Below are 7,838 nucleotides of genomic sequence, written 5' to 3'. Positions count from 1 at the left end.
AAGTCATTCGCTATTAAAATATATCCGCATTTATAGGGTGAGTGGTATTTGGGCCCGGATCCTCTGAGGGTAAGTGTACAATTAAAACGTTGCACTGGTGTTGGCTTGTTGCCGTATGGTGTCTATTCGTTGATGATTTCAACGCTTCCAAATTGCAACACGTCACGTTGTACATGATCCATTAATCTCACAGGGCCTTGCATATCGGACCCAGAATAACGGGCCTTACATATAGGGCCCACAACTATTCAATATTTATTTATTTTGATTTGTTTAAGTTTATTTTGATTTTAAAAAAGAAATATTAAATAATAAATGTTAGCCGAATAATATTTAGGTGAATGTTAGCCGAATATTATCGATATACTGAAAAATCTAGAGAGACCATGCAAAAAATATATAATAAATTTAACTTATGAAATTTTTGTTGTCAGAGTTCTAGAAAAAAAAATGTGTAGAAATTCAAAGTTTTTTCTCCAAAAATATGTCAGGAAATTTATTTTGTAAGACAAATTATAGGGATTGATTCAACCACAAACCTTTTAGAGTTTTTGCAGTTATGTGTTTATTGACTCATGATAGAGGTATTCATAATGTAATTTTTTAAACTGACCCATTTCTCTATTATTGATACAGTCGGTCCAAGGGTAAGGCTCTTTAGGCATCTCTGAAAAAACAAAAAAATTTACTTAAAAAAAGGCCTCAAGTATGTTTTTATCTATGAAAAAGGTCTCAGATTTTAATATTTTTAAACATAATTTTGATAAAATTTTATATAAATTAAATTAAATATTTTGCTTTTATTACAAATTATTTAATATTTATCTCAGTACAACTAAATTGGTTAATTAAAACAGTAGAGACGAGAGAAATATTAAATTTATAATAATCATGAGATAAAAGGTGAGTACACCGTTAATATGAGAAATATTAGTTATAAATGGAGAGATCGTCAGATAAATAGTGAACATATTGTTAACATGAGTTACTTGAGTGCTACAATATATACACATTCTTTTTTTATTCAACTAAAATATGGAAAATTTTACATGAGTGTCTGATGTTGCCGTATAACCGTTGAAATGTCTTATTTCATTATTTGAAAAATAAAGAGAAAATAGATTTGAAAATGTCATTAATTTTGTTAAACAAAATTTATATAATTAATAAATAAAATATTAATAATTTATTTATTAAATTTTGAAAAGGTCTTATCTAATTTATGCCTCATAACATGTTGGGCCGGCCCTGTATTGATAAATGATATACTTACATTACTCTCTTGTTTGTACTCCTTATGTAGACTATCTTTATATCCGCACCAAAAAAATCGACCTACCCTCTTCAAGTATTTTCCGATATAAATAAATATATGTGCCTGTTTCTTAACTCACCTTAGTCACAATGCTCATATTTTTGTTAGAACAGTGACTTTGTCCTTTGTTTGATTATTTTTTATGTACGGTGTTGAAAGTTATCAATTCGATTTCTCTTTTTAGTGAATATATATATATATATATAGATGAATAAGAAATTATTTAGCAAATTTTATATTTGTATGATAAAATTTATTTATCCTTGTCTAATCAAGTTGAGATACTCGAGTAATTTATGTTAGTATTTATAATAGTGAAATTTTACAGAGATTAAAAATTTATTTAATGATATACTTTATAAGAGAAAATTATAGAAAAAACATTAAATAGATAAACTATTTAAGATTTATTTGATGGTGACGTTTCTATAATAGACAAAATAATGAGATTTTATAGGGTCGTGTGATGTTCTTTTTATTTGATAGAACAACAAACTAAATTTTTAGTGTTTTTTATAATTTGTTTAATTTTTTGGGCTTAAATAGTTTTATAGGATATATATATATATATATATATATATATATATATGTGTGATATAAATTTTATAAAATTATAATTCTATTTGATACTTAGTTTAATTCAACGTAAAATATATTTTTTTAAATATAAATAAAATATCGACTATAAAATTTTATAGCTACACACATTTATTTTTATAATTTTTTGGTATGGATGATCATTAAGGTAACATAAATCATTGAACAAATTAATTCATAAAATTTAATGTGTATAAAGAGTCAGCAGCAGAAAAATTCAAACAAAAGTTCCTTCTAAAGTCAATATTTTTTCACTCAATTTATAAATATAATATATTTTTAAGTTATTAAATTTAATATATTTATGTCAATACTAAAATAAAATATAAAATAAAAATACATATTTTTTATTTCGATCAACTACATATACATTTTTTAAAATTATTAATTTAATATTAAATTAATAATTATTTTTATATTTATAGTATAACTTTTTCAACATTTATTTTTTATTATAGCTCAATTATTTAATTTTTAATGAAGGATTACCAATATATTGACCTCGATTCTAAAATAAATACCTCAATCACACTAATTTATGTGCATATCATAATAATATTTACACCTCTAAATAAAATTTATTTCAATTAGTATATGAATAAAATTTATATATATTTATAAATAAATATTGTAAAACGATAATTTATGTAGTGTGTAATACGGACTACATACTAATAGATAATTAAATAGTTTAAAACTAAACAAATGAACATCAATCTTTCATTTCATATACAGTGTAGTCTACGTGTGAAAATACGTTACATACAAATTTAATTACATTTTTTTTTTCTCTTGTCACATTATTATATTAATTAAATAAATATATTTTGACGATATATATTAGTTAAACTCATATTTTATAATGAGATTACTTTCACATGAAGAAAAAAAATCCATGAACTTAAGCAATTTAAAAAAATATATATACATTCAATTAATAATAGATTTTGGACACAATAGGTTTAAACTCCATAACCCAGTTTTTATTTATTTATTTTCTCCTCGTGAAATGGAAATATTCATGAGTAATTAGAACGTTGTTTACTTTTAAATTTAAGTAAAATTATATTTTTGTCCACTTAAGTTATTTTTAAATTACTCTTTGAATTTTTAAGTTTTGTTTGTTTCATTTTGATCTCTTAAGTTACAAACACTCGATATTTTGATCCTTCAAATTATTTTCGTTATATTTTAGTCTCTTATACAAAAAAAAATATTTTGGACCCTTAAGTTACAAACGTTATACACTTTTGTCATTTCTAAAAGTGTATATAACATTGCAATTTAAGGGACCAAAATATTTAATTTTTATAAATTAAGGTGCAAAAACCTTTAATGCTTATAACTTATGGAATTAAAATGGAATAAAAACTACTTGAGGGACCAAATTTTCTAACTTAAAGAACACAAATGAAACAAATAAAACTCAAGGGACCAAAATAAAAACTAAAAATAACTTAAGAGACCATACATATAGTTTAACCTTTAACTTTTGATGAGGAGTGGAGATTTAGGGGGGCAATTATACCAGTCCAGACAAGTTTAGGCCTTTTAGCTATAGATTTATCAATAGTTTTATACAACAAATTATCAATAGAGTTATATTCGCTACAAAAAAAAAAAGTTATTTAGCCACGTTGTTAAATAGTCAATTGATCGTGACAAATAAAATTAATCACGCTAACTCTGTCTGTGGCGTAGTTGAACACTGTATTTGTTAGTCACGATTAAAATTGAGATTAACCAATCATAAAAGTAGTCGTGGTAACATATTTGTAGCCATAATTATTTTACAGTTAGTCTCAATTAAAATCGTATTAAATGATAAAATAGAACAAATTTTCTGTTTTCACTTTTCGAATGGGCCAACCGTGGTTAATTTTTTATTTATTTATTTATTTATCATTGACGAGTCTTTCCTTGTTTTGTTCATATATTTCTAATATTGTCAATATGCAAATAATATAATTCTATAGAGTTAAACTAAATATTTTTTAATAAATTAACCAAAGTAAAAACCCATAGAAATGTGTCAAAAGAATAATTAATTATTATTGTGTAATCCGTGTATTGCATGGAGACAAATCATGACATAAACCAAATTTAACCTTGAGGTTTTATAATTCTCATGTTTGGTTTTATTGTTGAAAGAGTTTAAATCAATTTTAGAAGTGTAAAATTGTTTTTGAAATGTTTGAGTATTATAAAATTAAATTGATTTTATCTGCAAAATAAAGTTAAAATTTATAATTTTAAATTTAAACTTAATTTTGAAACTAAAATTTATTATTGAAGTCAATTCATATAAATTTTTTAATACACTCGTTAATTTGAATTTTACAATGCATTGGCGTGCGTTTACACAATGCACAACTACTAATTTTCAAGATTTTGTTTTTTCATTGATTTGCCGGAATTTATTAATCAATATAGGAGTATATTGTATCAAAAATATTAATATAATTAATAAAAAATATTAATATAATAATATTTAATCAAATTAGATTATTTATCTAATTATATTATCCTTTTAAAATTATACTAAATGGTTGTTTAGATACACGATCATAGATCTTTAAATGCACATTATCAATTTCAATTGTGAATTTCACTTTTTGTAAAGTTGTTTGAAAGGCACAAAACAACATAATGATATTGTTCAAATTTGATTCTAGGTGAAGCTTGAAATTAGAGCTTCCATGTCTGTCTATAATTGATTAAAAGTTTATTAAACTTAAATAAGTGTTCGATTTATGTTTGTCAAGTGGAAAGAGGAATATCAGTGCAAATTCAAATCTATTTTTATTATATTTGATCAATAATAGTATGATTTTAGATTATCTGTGTTTTAATTTTCTAGATTTTGATAAAAGTTATTGAGTTATCTGTATTTTTTGGGTTTTGATTTGAAGAAGATTAAATTTTTGATTTATTTTCTCTTTGTTTTTGTATTTTGATAATTGATTAAAAGTATTTAGTTTGAGATTTGTAACGAGCAACGACGAGTTCAATCAAAAATTTGTCTACTCATGTTTGTCATATCATCAAGTTGTGTCTATGCAAAAAAAAATTTAATATAAAAATTAAATTAAAAATAGTTCAAATTATACAATCAAGTAGAAAAAAATAGTGTTGTGAGATCAAAAATCAAAATAACCACAAATTATATATTTAACCATATTTATTATTATTGTTTGACAAAATCTCTTTCGATTAAAATCTTCATTCACTATCTACGTTTTTGCTAAACTAGTCGTCTATTTTTCGATTAAGGAATACAATTGGTGCAATGAAAATTTTGTTGAACAATGTTACTGTAAATTGTATTGCACTATAGTACACTTTTATTTTCTATTTAGATACTTGTATTAATGATAATTTAATATCATTGATATGTACTTTTGTTGAATACTTTTTTTAATACAATTTTATTAAATTTAATAATAAAAAATATTTAAACACTATTTATAATAAAAATGAAACGTGTAACTTTAAATTCAATTAAAACTCATTTTAATAATTATATATTTAAAAGTAATTTTGATACATATTAAAAAAAACATTTGTATACATATAAAAAATTAGCTTCGTATCTCAGTTTGTAAGTAAATTATTTAATAAATATGAAAAAATCGTAAGTAAATTTACTATTAAATAAAATTAATTAAATTTTAATAAAATTTTATGATTAGTCTGTTAGTAAAATTAAAAATATTTAAGATGCCAATTTTTTTTTTTTTTTTTTTACGTTCTTTCGCAGATAAATAAAACGAATAATATGAAATTGTCTATGAATTATACGTGGATAAAGTAAAAGCAATTTTTTTTATTTTTTTAAAAATTTATTAAATAAATGAGAACCAACAAAACGAAATGAGAACTATCAAAAGTGATGAGAACAAAACTCTTTCCTTTTCAGCAAAACCTTTTCCTTCCTATTGCCGCCTGAGTGCTCATACAACCTACCAGATTACCGTCGCCGGTCAGAGCTCTATAGCCGCCACTTTAAAGTCTCATTCACAGGTTGTCTCGTTCTCTCTCTAGTTTTGTCGTTTATTCGTTCTCTCTCGTTCGCTCTCTGTTTCACTCTTGTTCGTTGTCGTTATCTCGTTTGCTCTCTCTAATTTGTGCTATTTTTATGATTATTTGTTGTGTAAATGAATGTTTATTAATTGACAAACCCTAACTTGTTCTCTCATTTTGTTTTTGTTAGTTTATTTCTTCTTGTGTTTGATTTGCAACTCTTCTGATCCCTAATTCTGTTATCATAATAGTAAGATTCTCAGCTAGTATTATTCGTATTTAGTACTAATTTTGTCTTTTAGATGGTAATTTGCTAGTAATTTTGATCGATTTTCTGTGTTCGAAATATAGGTGTAGTTATTGTGTTAGATTTAGTAATTTCAGTTTTCAAGGGTTTAATGTGTGCTTAAGATTTAAGATATGTAAATTGGAGAACTGAAACTAGAGAATGCATCAGGAACAGAAATATGGTTAATGTTTACTTTTACAAGAACTCCATTAGACTTTATATATTGATTTCGATTTATGGGGAATGAGATATAAACTGCTGACTTGAGCCTATCATATGAAATTCTAAAAGGACATGATCTATTAGTGTTAAAGGTACCTGAATCAATTATCCATGGACTTTGATTACCCAATTGAGTGATACATGCGATGGGCTTCCGAGCACTAGAGATGATGGAGGATTGAGATTGCTTGGCTGCTTTTAGCTTAAGATACTCTTGATAATCTGCTTCTGAAAATATTATCTCTGATTTTTCAATCTTAGAGATATTAACAGATTTGGTTGGAACTCATTAAGGGAACAACAAGTATTTTGAGTATCACCAATTCTTTTGCAATAGGAGCTTTGAGGTCGTCTGTTTCCTCAACTATGTTGATTGTAAATCATTTTACCGCGTTAGGACAATGACCAAATGACCTATAAACAATTATAATAAATGTACCAACATGCACTGAAGGAGGCCGAGCATTATACGGATGACGGCGCCATACAGAAGGAGACCGAGAACTGCGAATGACAAAAAACTGCTGCTAGATTGTCAGAGACAACAAAGACTTATCGTGACAATAGTGCGCATTCAGAAAAGTTGGAGTGGGATTGAACCCGTTTTGATACCAAGTTGAGGAGAACAGTTTAGGAGATTTTGATTGAGGAAAATGAGAAATGCTCGAGCTATTTGCATCCATCATTTTCTCTATCTATATACTCTTTATGATAAATAAAATTTGCATTTACAAGAAAATTAATGATATTACTACTACTTAAGTGCATGAATGTTATAATACTTAGGTACATGGCTAACTATGTACATGAATCTAATTGAACTCAATACTAACATTAATTCCAACAGTTGATCAATTAAAATTTTGTAAATATGCAAGAATATCATCAGTAGCAATATACACATAATTGAACTTGTAGTATGTGGTTCTTACTTCTTACCTAATAGATCATCTGGGGTTAGTTGCAAATGGATGTGCTCTGATACAACCACTGGAATTAACAAAGAAAGGGAATTGAACAATGAATCAGTCAACCTAATTAGAATCAGAGTGATTCTGCTAGGAAGAACAAAAAGAATTTTATTGAATTGAATAGAAGAAGAATGGTTACAATAGGTCCCACGACCTTGCTGGTTCCACAACTAGAAATTCTGTTAACACCCAAAACTGCCTCAACTTCTAACAGCTATTCCTTCTTATAGTTCATTTATTCCCTAACTGCCTAACTAACTTTTAGACACGTGTTACATTAGGAAGTTTTCAACCACTAACTGCCTAACTAACTTTTAGACATGTGTTACATTAGGAAGTTTTCAACCAAACTCTCCTATTTCCCCTCTGATATACATTTCTAATAGTAGGCTTAGGGCTATTAGTCTTATCACTACCCCCC

The 7,838-nt window shown here is 25.7% G+C and overlaps 1 long non-coding RNA gene across 1 annotated transcript in view; it reads left to right on the top strand.

The window, feature by feature from the left end:
* The first annotated feature begins 5,775 nt into the window (after positions 1–5,775).
* The window catches only part of LOC113786759 (uncharacterized), a 7,439-nt gene continuing 5,376 nt past the window's right edge, over positions 5,776–7,838 (top strand). Inside the window, exon 1 of the long non-coding RNA XR_012162949.1 lies at positions 5,776–5,935. This is a non-coding gene — a long non-coding RNA (uncharacterized lncRNA). The remainder of the gene's footprint in view (positions 5,936–7,838) is intronic.

Source organism: Cicer arietinum, chromosome 5, assembly GCF_000331145.2.
Source record: "Cicer arietinum cultivar CDC Frontier isolate Library 1 chromosome 5, Cicar.CDCFrontier_v2.0, whole genome shotgun sequence".
NCBI lineage: Eukaryota > Viridiplantae > Streptophyta > Magnoliopsida > Fabales > Fabaceae > Cicer > Cicer arietinum.
This window is presented reverse-complemented; position numbering and strand designations above follow the sequence as displayed.